This window comes from Notechis scutatus, chromosome 16 (genome assembly GCF_049901735.1).
Source record: "Notechis scutatus isolate UNSWTSFEM ecotype Mainland chromosome 16, rNotScu1.2, whole genome shotgun sequence".
Classification (NCBI taxonomy): domain Eukaryota; kingdom Metazoa; phylum Chordata; class Lepidosauria; order Squamata; family Elapidae; genus Notechis; species Notechis scutatus.
Genome location: NC_142024.1, coordinates 6425114 through 6437447, shown reverse-complemented (window position 1 = coordinate 6437447; position 12334 = coordinate 6425114). Strand labels below are relative to the sequence as shown.

Genomic DNA, 12334 nt, shown 5'->3' with positions numbered 1-12334 from the left:
ATGGAGTTTGGATACTGGATCACTTTGTCTGTCTCAAAAGCTACTAGTGATGCATAGACCTCCCCCCACAAGAAAGCAACGCTATACAGATTCCAGCCAGGGAGGTGTTTCCCCCCTCTCAAAACAGGAAGAGGGAGGGGGTTTCCTTGCCCTCCATGGCTGGTTTGCAGAGCAGTTTCTCCTTCTGCAAGTGTGTCTTTCTAATAAATATTTTTTTTAAAAAAACCCCATCCCGCCGAGTCTTTATTTCCTCCCCCCAATACGAATATTTTAGCAGATTTCCACACAGCCTCTTGGTGGGGGAAACTTCCTTCTTCAGTGAGATGTCCGATGGCGGAGAATCCAGGCGTTACGAAGGGGGCTTGGGGGCATCGCCCAGAGCCTCCAAGAGAGAGAGAGGTCCCATTTTCCTGCTTGGGGCAGACCCGGCTGGGGAGAAGCTTCCCTCCGTAGGGGGACGAGGCCATGCTTCCGGTGGAGGGTTGGGCGAAGCTCCGCGGGAGGAAGGTTGCAGTTGGCAGGTTGCACTGGGGAAGCCGCCGGGAAACTGGGCATACACAACACCCGGCCCACCTCTTGGCTACCTGGAGAAAAAAACGGCAAGGAAAGCAAATGAAGCACCTGGGAGGATTCGGGCACAGGGCCGAGAGCCGGGGATTTGGGAAACCGAGAGCCGAAACCAAGCGGAGGGTGCAAACCATTTCAAAAAGAAAAGTTGAAATGCAACCTTTCTTCCAGAGCACAGAGGAGTTAACAGCCCTGGCACTAAGGAGGAGCCCGCGTGGTACATGCCACTGGCTTTAAAGCCTTACGCGTGGCCCCTGCAGGATGGGAAGCTTGATGGGAAGAAGAGGGAGGAGCAAACCTTAAGGGACTCAACCTCCAAGTGGAGAATGAGAGAAGGTATCGATAGGATGTCGATAGAGTTGAAGAAGCTTCTTGGATGGGAAGTGAAACATCTTCAAAGAAACCCCAGGAAAGTCCAGTTCTCCCTTGGGAAAGCAACTTTGGGATATCGATAAGAATATTTGTAGCTCAGGGCTGTAGCTCAGAGGTCCTTGGGGCTCTCCAAGCTGGGTGGTTTCCTTGTAGACGTTTCAGAACCAAACTAAGTAACACCATCAGTGTTGGAAGGAAATTAGGTTTGTGGAGAGGAGGAGGAGGGGAAGGGGAGGAGGACTGTGGAGTTCTTGGTGCCTTCTTGGATCTTATACCTGAACAGGTGAAGGGGCTCTGGGAACTGCCACCCTTCAACGCTTGTAGGTGAAGGGGGGGCTTCCAGGTTGCGTTGTACTGCCTGCACCTCAAACGGTGCATTTTTCTGGCCCTCTCTAAATGGTTGCAAACCACGCACAGAGCAATAAACATTATTTACCAATGCAAAAAAAAACAAAACACCCTTGCTCTTCAGCTCATCCAATCCCCTCCCCATCATACACATTTGTTTTATTGTGTTAAAACAATAAGGGCAGTATTATTACTTTGCCCCCAAGCCTGGGCTCTTTACGAGGGATCTCATAAAAAGGTTCTTTGGGCAATGGTTCCCTGCGGAACGATTTGTGCTGGAAATAACCCCGATTCAGAGAAAGGAGGGAGAACCAGTGAAATCCTGTGAGAGATCTACAGGATCTAAAACAGGCCGAGAAGGGAATCTCTGTCTGGTTTTGTTGAGGGGTGGAGAGGGACGCGCAAAGGGATGGAGTGAGGGGGAGAGCAGGAAGAAATTTGGAAGCCAGAGCATCTAAAAAGAGAAATAAAGGTCAAAAACAACCAGGAAGCCCATTTTTTGGCATGCAGAGATTGGCTCAAGGCACCTGCTTTGGTTTTAACAGCACATGAGGAGAAATTGGGATTGTGGGGCACTGGGCAAAGGGCACAGGTCTTTGAAGATTTGGGAGGTGGCACCCTCAGAAATTCAGTCTTAGAACACAAAGGGAGGCCCTTCCAAGGTTTAAAGCCAAATGGTTTATCACCTGGGCAGAAAACCCAGATTAGATCCATGCATTCCACAAAGCCAGGATGGGCTGAAACCATGAACTAGTTTTCAGCCAGCCTGCTAAGGCCACAGTGGAGGCAATTTATGGCAGGTGTGGCCAAGCACGAGCCACTTGGGCTGTGGGTTCACAAGACCCTTAACCCAGGTTAACTAACTAGACTAGACTAGACTAGACTAGACTAGACTAGACTAGAATGAAGAATAGAATGGGGTGGAGTAGGAGTAGAGTAAATTAGAATTAGAGCAGAATTAGAGTAAAGTAGGAATAGAGTAGAACACACAACACACAATACCAAGAAGAATAGAATAAAGGATAGGATGGAATAAGGGCACTTAATGCACTTGCCATGAAAAACTTCCATTTCTTGCCTCCATCCTTCTGGGTCTAATCTTTCTTCGATGACCCAAAGACGTCAATCATGGTTTCCACCGTTTCTCTGAAGTTTTTTTAATTTTATTTCCGTCCACCACCACCCCATTTTTTAAAGGCTGCAATGTGCATGCAAGCTGTTCACTTACCTCTATTTGGCCCCGAAGCCCTGGAAGAATATTAATTCAGTAGCGGGTTCTGGCCCAGTTCATTGCAGCTTTGCACCCCGCCCAAAAAAATAAAATGGCAATTTCGACTTGATAGTCGCACCTTCAAAAGAAAAAAGAAAAGAAAACTCATGCCCAGGGGCGACAGAAGCGGCTCTGGCTCAAGCAAAAGAAGTATCGCTTTGCAAATGTGGAGCCTCGCCTCTAAAAATGCCTTTCCCCCCACTTTTTTGGCCTTAAAAGTGGATTATTAGCGACGCCAGGCAAACTCCCAGCTGCTGCCTTTCCCCCTAATAGGACTTTTGTCGACGCTCTAGGCTGCTGGAGATAAAGGCCCCTTGCAAGGAGGTGTCTATCCGATTGCTTGCCCCGCTCCAATACACCAGCTGGACCGTTTTCAAAGATGATATTTCTCTCTCGTGTGATGCTGATTTCCCTTCGCTTCCTCCCCGGGCCCGGCAATTAGATATTTTTCCTGCCCCAACCGGTTGTCCCTATCAGGCAGTCAGCAGGCCGCCTCAATTCGGTTCTATTGGAAAAGATAGGACGATTGCAAGGGGGCCTAAAGGGGGGAGACGTCGCGCCTTGATTGTAACCCGCCTTTTAATGGGACAGACGGAGCTTTTGTAGAAGGGACTCGGGGAAAATATCTTCCTCTGCGTCCCCCATCACTCTAGGGGGAAAACGGGGTGAAAATAGACCTCAAATTACGTGAAAACCGCGGTTTTATAAGTCTATGGGAAATTGCATTGACAATAATAGCCCGCCGTCTCGTGGCCATTTTGCGTCATTGCAGGTGGAGGAAAGAACTTAATAATAATAGTCCGCCATCTCGTGGCCATTTTACGTCATGGCAGGTGGAGGAAAGAACTCAATAATAATAACCCCCATCTCGTGGCCATTTTGCCATGGCAGGTGGAGGAAAGAACTTAATAGCCCGCCATCTCGTGGCCATTTTACGTCATGGCAGGTGGAGGAAAGAATAATAATACCTCGCCATCTCGTGGCCATTTTGCGCATGGCAGGTGAGGAAAGAACTTAATAATAATAGCCCGCCATCTCGTGGCCATTTTGCGCATGGCAGGTGGAGGAAAGAACTTAATAATAATAGCCCGCCATCTCGTGGCCATTTGGCGTCATGGCAGGTGGAGGAAAGAATAATAATACTCGCCATCTCGTGGCCATTTTGCGCATGGCAGGTGGAGGAAAGAACTCAATAATAATACCTCGCCATATGTGGCCATTTGGCGTCATGGCAGGTGGAGGAAAGAACTCAATAATAATACCTCGCCATCTCGTGGCCATTTGGCCTCATGGCAGGTGGAGGAAAGAACTCAATAATAATAGCCCGCCATCTCGTGGCCATTTTGCGCATGGCAGGTGGAGGAAAGAACTCAATAATAATAGCCCGCCATCTCGTGGCCATTTTGCGCATGGCAGGTGGAGGAAAGAACCCAATAATAATAGCTCGCCATATGTGGCCATTTTGCGCATGGCAGGTAGAGGAAAGAACTTAATAATAATAGCCCGCCATCTCGTGGCCATTTTGCGCATGGCAGGTGGAGGAAAGAATAATAATAGCTCGTCATATGTGGCCATTTTGCGCATGGCAGGTGGAGGAAAGAACTTAATAATAATAGCCCGCCATCTCGTGGCCATTTGGCGTCATGGCAGGTGGAGGAAAGAACTCAATAATAATAGCTCGCCATATGTGGCCATTTTGCGCATGGCAGGTGGAGGAAAGAACTTAATAGCCCGCCATCTCGTGGCCATTTTTCGTCATGGCAGGTGGAGGAAAGAATAATAATACCTCGCCATCTCGTGGCCATTTTGCGCATGGCAGGTGGAGGAAAGAACTCAATAATAATACCTCGCCATCTCGTGGCCATTTGCGCATGGCAGGTGGAGGAAAGAACTCAATAATAATACCTCGCCATCTCGTGGCCATTTGGCGTCATGGCAGGTGGAGGAAAGAACTCAATAATAATACCTCGCCATCTCGTGGCCATTTTGCGCATGGCAGGTGGAGGAAAGAACTCAATAATAATACCTCGCCATCTCGTGGCCATTTTGCGCATGGCAGGTGGAGGAAAGAACTCAATAATAATACCTCGCCATCTCGTGGCCATTTTGCGCATGGCAGGTGGAGGAAAGAACTCAATAATAATAGCTCGTCATATGTGGCCATTTTGCGCATGGCAGGTGGAGGAAAGAACTTAATAATAATAGCCCGCCATCTCGTGGCCATTTTGCGTCATTGCAGGGGAGGAAAGAACTTAATAATAATAGCCCGCCGTCTCGTGGCCATTTTGCGTCATTGCAGGTGGAGGAAAGAACTTAATAATAGCCGGCCGTCTCGTGGCCATTTTGCGCATGGCAGGTGGAAGAAAGAACTTAATAATAATAGCCCGCCGTCTCGTGGCCATTTTGCGCATGGCAGGTGGAGGAAAGAACTTAATAATAATAGCCCGCCGTCTCGTGGCCACTTTGCGTCATTGCAGGTGGAGGAAAGAACTTAATAATAATAGCCGGCTAGTCTCGTGGCCATTTTGCGCATGGCAGGTGGAAGAAAGAACTTAATAATAATAGCCCGCCGTCTCGTGGCCATTTTGCGCATGGCAGGTGGAGGAAAGAACTTAATAATAATAGCCCGCCGTCTCGTGGCCATTTTGCGTCATTGCAGGTGGAGGAAAAAATAATAATAGCCCCCCATCTCGTGGCCATTTTGCGCATGGCAGGAGGAGGAAAGAACTTAATAATAATAGCCCGCCGTCTCGTGGCCATTTTGCGCATGGCAGGTGGTGGAAAGAACTTAATAATAATAGCCCGCCATCTCGTGGCCATTTTGCGCATGGCAGGTGGAGGAAAGAACTTAATAATAATAATAGCCCGCCGTCTCGTGGCCATTTTGCGTCATTGCAGGTGGAGGAAAGAACTTAATAATAATAATAGCCCGCCATCTCGTGGCCATTTTGCGTCATTGCAGGTGGAGGAAAGAACTTAATAATAATAATAGCCCGCCGTCTCGTGGCCATTTTGCGCATGGCAGGTGGAGGAAAGAACTTAATAATAATAGCCCGCCATCTCGTGGCCATTCTGCGCATGGCAGGTGGAGGAAAGAACTTAATAATAATAGTCCGCCATCTCGTGGCCATTTTGCATCATTGCAGGTGGAGGAAAGAACTTAATAATAATAATAGCCCGCCGTCTCGTGGCCATTTTGCGCATGGCAGGTGGAGGAAAGAACTTAATAATAATAGCCCGCCATCTCGTGGCCATTCTGCGCATGGCAGGTGGAGGAAAGAACTTAATAATAATAGTCCGCCATCTCGTGGCCATTTTGCGTCATTGCAGGTGGAAGAAAGAACTTAATAATAATAGCCCGCCGTCTCGTGGCCATTTGGCGTCATGGCAGGGGAGGAAAGAACTCAATAATAATAGCCCGCCATCTCGTGGCCATTTTGCGCATGGCAGGTGGAGGAAAGAACTCAATAATAATACCTCGCCATATGTGGCCATTTTGCGCATGGCAGGTAGAGGAAAGAACTTAATAATAATAGCCCGCCATCTCGTGGCCATTTTGCGCATGGCAGGTAGAGGAAAGAACTTAATAATAATAGCCCGCCATCTCGTGGCCATTTTGCGCATGGCAGGTGGAGGAAAGAACTCAATAATAATAGCCCGCCATCTCGTGGCCATTTTGCGCATGGCAGGTGGAGGAAAGAACTCAATAATAATACCTCGCCATATGTGGCCATTTTGCGCATGGCAGGTAGAGGAAAGAACTTAATAATAATAGCCCGCCATCTCGTGGCCATTTTGCGCATGGCAGGTAGAGGAAAGAACTTAATAATAATAGCCCGCCATCTCGTGGCCATTTTGCGCATGGCAGGTGGAGGAAAGAACTTAATAATAATAGCCCGCCATCTCGTGGCCATTTGGCGTCATGGCAGGTGGAGGAAAGAATAATAATACCTCGCCATCTCGTGGCCATTTTGCGCATGGCAGGTGGAGGAAAGAACTCAATAATAATACCTCGCCATATGTGGCCATTTGGCGTCATGGCAGGTGGAGGAAAGAACTCAATAATAATACCTCGCCATCTCGTGGCCATTTGGCCTCATGGCAGGTGGAGGAAAGAACTCAATAATAATTGCCCGCCATCTCGTGGCCATTTTGCGCATGGCAGGTGGAGGAAGAACTCAATAATAATAGCCCGCCATCTCGTGGCCATTTTGCGCATGGCAGGTGGAGGAAAGAACCCAATAATAATAGCCCGCCATCTCGTGGCCATTTTGCGCATGGCAGGTGGAGGAAAGAATAATAATAGCTCGTCATATGTGGCCATTTTGCGCATGGCAGGTGGAGGAAAGAACTTAATAATAATAGCCCGCCATCTCGTGGCCATTTGGCGTCATGGCAGGTGGAGGAAAGAACTCAATAATAATAGCTCGCCATATGTGGCCATTTTGCGCATGGCAGGTGGAGGAAAGAACTTAATAGCCCGCCATCTCGTGGCCATTTTTCGTCATGGCAGGTGGAGGAAAGAATAATAATACCTCGCCATCTCGTGGCCATTTTGCGCATGGCAGGTGGAGGAAAGAACTCAATAATAATACCTCGCCATCTCGTGGCCATTTTGCGCATGGCAGGTGGAGGAAAGAACTCAATAATAATACCTCGCCATCTCGTGGCCATTTGGCGTCATGGCAGGTGGAGGAAAGAACTCAATAATAATACCTCGCCATCTCGTGGCCATTTTGCGCATGGCAGGTGGAGGAAAGAACTCAATAATAATACCTCGGCATCTCGTGGCCATTTTGCGCATGGCAGGTGGAGGAAAGAACTCAATAATAATACCTCGCCATCTCGTGGCCATTTTGCGCATGGCAGGTGGAGGAAAGAACTCAATAATAATAGCTCGTCATATGTGGCCATTTTGCGCATGGCAGGAGGAGGAAAGAACTTAATAATAATAGCCCGCCGTCTCGTGGCCATTTTGCGCATGCATGGCAGGTGGTGGAAAGAACTTAATAATAATAGCCCGCCATCTCGTGGCGTCATTGCAGGTGGAGGAAAAACTTAATAATAATAGCCATCTCGCCATTTTGGTGGAGGTGGAGGAAGAACTTAATAATAATAATAGCCCGCCGTCTCGTGGCCATTTTGCGTCATTGCAGGTGGAGGAAAGAACTTAATAATAATAATAGCCCGCCATCTCGTGGCCATTTTGCGTCATGGCAGGTGGAGGAAAGAACTTAATAATAATAATAGCCCGCCATCTCGTGGCCATTTTGCGTCATTGCAGGTGGAGGAAAGAACTTAATAATAATAATAGCCCGCCGTCTCGTGGCCATTTTGCGCATGGCAGGTGGAGGAAAGAACTTAATAATAATAGCCCGCCGTCTCGTGGCCATTTTGCGCATGGCAGGTGGAGGAAAGAACTTAATAATAATAGCCCGCCATCTCGTGGCCATTCTGCGCATGGCAGGTGGAGGAAGAACTTAATAATAATAGTCCGCCATCTCGTGGCCATTTTGCATCATTGCAGGTGGAGGAAAGAACTTAATAATAATAATAGCCCGCCATCTCGTGGCCATTTTGCGCATGGCAGGTGGAGGAAAGAACTCAATAATAATAGCCCGCCATCTCGTGGCCATTTGGCGTCATGGCAGGTGGAGGAAAGAACTCAATAATAATAGCCCGCCATACGTGGCCATTTTGCGCATGGCAGGTGGAGGAAAGAACTCAATAATAATAGCCCGCCATCTCGTGGCCATTTTTCGTCATGGCAGGTGGAGGAAAGAACCCAATAATAATAGCCGCCATATGTGGCCATTTTGCGCATGGCAGGTGGAGGAAAGAACTCAATAATAATAGCCCGCCATATGTGGCCATTTGCGTCATGGCAGGTGGAGGAAAGAACTTAATAATAATAGCCTGCCATCTCGTGGCCATTTGGCGTCATGGCAGGTGGAGGAAAGAACTCAATAATAATAGCTCATTTTGCATGCAGGGAGGAAGAACAATAATCTCGTGGCCATTTTTAATAGCGTCATGGCAGGTGGAGGAAAGAATAATAATACCTCGCCATCTCGTGGCCATTTTGCGCATGGCAGGTGGAGTACAGAAATTGCACAGCAATAACAGCCTGCCACCTTGTGGAGGCTTTTCGTTATGGCAGGTGTAAGGGAAGGAATCGCAAAAGTTAATAAAAATAAAAATAATCATGTTACAGATCTGGTGAAATACGACGAGGATCTTACTCTAAGTCCCCCATCACTCTAGAAGGGAAAACGGGGTGGAAATAGATCTCAAATTAGATAAAAACCGTGCTTTTAAAGTCGATAGGAAATTGCATTAACAATAATAGCCCGCCATCTCGTGGCCATTTGGCGTCATGGCAGGTGGAGGAAAGAACTCAATAATAATAGCTCGCCATATGTGGCCATTTTGCGCATGGCAGGTGGAGGAAAGAACTTAATAGCCCGCCATCTCGTGGCCATTTTTCGTCATGGCAGGTGGAGGAAAGAATAATAATACCTCGCCATCTCGTGGCCATTTTGCGCATGGCAGGTGGAGGAAAGAACTCAATAATAATAGCCTGCCATCTCGTAGCCATTTGGCGTCATGGCAGGTGGAGAAAGAACTCAATAATAATACCTCGCCATCTCGTGGCCATTTTGCGCATGGCAGGTGGAGGAAAGAACTCAATAATAATAGCTCGCCATCTCGTGGCCATTTTGCACATGGCAGGTGGAGGAAGAACTCAATAATAATACCTCGCCATCTCGTGGCCATTTGGCGTCATGGCAGGTGGAGGAAAGAACTCAATAATAATAGCCCGCCATCTCGTGGCCATTTTGCGCATGGCAGGTGGAGGAAAGAACCCAATAATAATAGCTCGCCATATGTGGCCATTTTGCGCATGGCAGGTGGAGGAAAGAACTCAATAATAATAGCCCGCCATCTCGTGGCCATTTTGCGCACGGCAGGTGGAGTACAGAAATTGCACAGCAATAACAGCCTGCCACCTTGTGGAGGCTTTTCGTTATGGCAGGTGTAAGGGAAGGAATCACAAAAGTTAATAAAAATAAAAATAATCATGTTACAGATCTGGTGAAATACGACGAGGGATCTTACTCTGAGTCCCCCATCACTCTAGAAGGGAAAACGGGGTGGAAATAGATCTCAAATTAGATAAAAACCGTGCTTTTTAAAGTCGATAGGAAATTGCATTATCAGTAATAGCCCGCCATCTCGTGGCCATTTTGCGTTATGGCAGGTGAAGGACAGAAATTGCACAGCAAAAGCATCCTGCCACCTGGTGGAGGTTTTTCGTTATGGCAGGTGTAAGGGAAGGAATCGCAAAAGTTAATATAAATAAAAATAATCAGATTACAGGTCTGGCGAAATCCGACATGGGATCTTACTCTGCTTCCCCCATCACTCCAGAGGGGAAAACGGGTTTCTGCCACCGGTTCTCGAGAACCGGTCAGAACCTGCTGAATAGCACCTCTGAAATGCACTGTTCACTCTCTCATGAATCATGGCGGTCAGGTTCCATTAAACAAAACAGAAACCTTTCATCTCCTTTAGCTCTTAGTGACCAGGGACAGAATCCTGAGAATTTTGGTTCACTTCCATCAGGGAGAGAGTCCCAATGTTGCTTATTGACTTAAATAAATAAGGGTGACAATAGCAATAGCACTTAGACATATATACCGCTTTACAATGCTTTTTCAGCACTCTTTAAGCAGTTTACAGAGTCAGCCTCTTGCCCCCAACAATCTGGGTCCTCATTTTACCCACCCCGGAAAGGTGGAAGGCTGAGTCGACCTTGAGCCAGTTGGTCAGAATTGAACTGCTGGCAGTGGGCAGAGTCAGCCTGCAATACTGCGTTCTAACTACAAGGAAGGAAGGAAGGAAGGAAGGAAGGAAGGAAGGAAGGAAGGAAGGAAGGAAGGAAGGAAGGAAGGAAAGATAGCAATAGCCCTTACTTATATATAGCTCCACAGTGCTTCACAGCCCTCTCTAAGCAGTTTACGGAGTCAGCCTCTTGCCCCCAACAATCTGGGTCCTCATTTTACCCACCTCAGAAGGACGGAATGCTGAGTTCAAACCTTAAGCCTGGTGAGATTTGAATGACCAAAATTGCAGGCAGCCAACAGTCAGCAGAAGCAGCCTGCAGTACTGAACTCTGACCACTGTGCCACTGTTGCTCATATTGTGGTACTTATAGGATTAGAAAATACAGAATGCTTTTGGTTTGAAAGTCTTTGATGTCCCCCTCCCTCCATCCCACTCTGGGAGCAAGAGCTCTGCGGTCCCATACCCTCTGAACCCCCCCCCCCCTTTCCCTCCCTGTCTTCTGTCCGCCACAGCTGGAGTCCACCCCCACCCCCCGTTACTGCTTTGGGGTTGGGTCTTGGGGGGGAAGGAGAAATCACAGCTGGAGACTGATGAATCTGTGTGGTTGCTTCAATTAAACAGTGACCCAATAGCAAGGTTTAAAGTTCTCAGCACGTGCCCAGGAGCACTGTTGTTTGTATTTGACCCAACAGGCATTTTCTGTGTCCTTAGAATTGACTCAGCCAAGTCTCTTTTTTTTTCACTTAAAAAAAGTGAGCAGGAAGTGTTTCCTTTTCTTTTCCTTTAGCCTGAATCTTGTCCTTCGATTGGCCTTCTGTCCTATTCTCTCTGCCCCCGATAGAAATTAGCCAGGAATATCAAAGATGCCAGCACTTTCGTTATAGAATGGCACCAGCAAAGCACTCATGGAGACATCATTCCAAACTTTATTAAATCCCCTGATGATACAAGCTGTACAGTAGCAACTCTGAATAGTCATGACAGTCAAGAAAGACCCAAGATTAAAAGTGAACTGGGATGATCGTGGCTAAAAGAATGTTGGGTTTTGCTCCCCAAGCCATCGGCAATAGCTGTGGGACAAGGGGGGGTAGGGAAACAGTCCATGGCCTCCCCCCTCCCCCCACGCCCATCCCCTTCGACAGGGGTTTCTGGTGGTTGGGTTGAAGTTTCATTTGGGGGGACTCAAATGTTTGACTGTTTCCCTGCCCCCCCCTCCAGGCGAGCCCAGGTATGGATGGAAATGGGGGGAGATGCAGATGCTGGTTGAAACCACGGCCAGGAAGAAGCCGCTGGCAACAGGAGCCAAGGCTGTGGGGAATTGGAGAGGAGGCTGAGTGGGTTTGCCCCAGAAGTGGTTTTCCGAGGAAGCTGAGAGAGAGAGGGAGGGAGGGAGGGAGGGAGTGGAGAGTAGTAGAAGAGAGAGGGAGAGAGAGAGAGAAATGGAGAAAGAAAAGGACACAGAGAGAGATGGAAAGAGAAATGGAGAGAGAGGGGGAGTGAGTGGGAGAGGTAGAGAGAGAGGGTTGGAGAGAGTTGGAGGGTAACAGAGAAAAATGGAGAGAGAGAGAAATGGAGAAAGAAATGGAGAGAGAGAGAAATGAAGAAAGAGAGGGAGAGAGGGAGGGAGGGGGAAGGAGGGAGAGAGAGAGAGATGAAGAGAGAGAATCTCAGGGTAACAGAAAAATGGAGAGAGAGAGAAATGGAGAAAGAAATGGAGAGAGAGAGAGAGAGAGAGAAATGAAGAAAGAGAGGGAGAGAGGGAGGGAGGGGGAAGGAGGGAGAGAGGGAGTGGAGAGTAGTAGAAGAGAGAGGGGGAGAGAGAGAGAGAAATGGAGAAAGAAATGGACACAGAGAGAGATGGAAAGAGAAATGGAGAGAGAGGGGGAGTGAGTGGGAGAGGTAGAGAGAGAGGGTTGGAGAGAGTTGGAG

General features: G+C 48.0%; 1 long non-coding RNA gene across 3 annotated transcripts; it reads right to left on the bottom strand.

Annotated features, from left to right (window-relative positions):
* Nucleotides 1-230: 230 nt before the first annotated feature.
* Nucleotides 231-3415, bottom strand: LOC148129413 (uncharacterized). 3 transcript variants are annotated; one of them, XR_015745539.1, is made up of 3 exons: nucleotides 3362-3415; nucleotides 2516-2636; nucleotides 231-584 (listed from the first exon to the last, which is right to left on the bottom strand). It is a non-coding gene; the product is annotated as an uncharacterized LOC148129413 (long non-coding RNA). The 3 variants fall into 3 exon arrangements; XR_015745540.1 differs by lacking the exon at nucleotides 3362-3415 and adding an exon at nucleotides 3245-3331; XR_015745538.1 differs by lacking the exon at nucleotides 3362-3415 and having other exon boundaries at nucleotides 2516-3220.
* Nucleotides 3416-12334: the final 8919 nt, after the last annotated feature.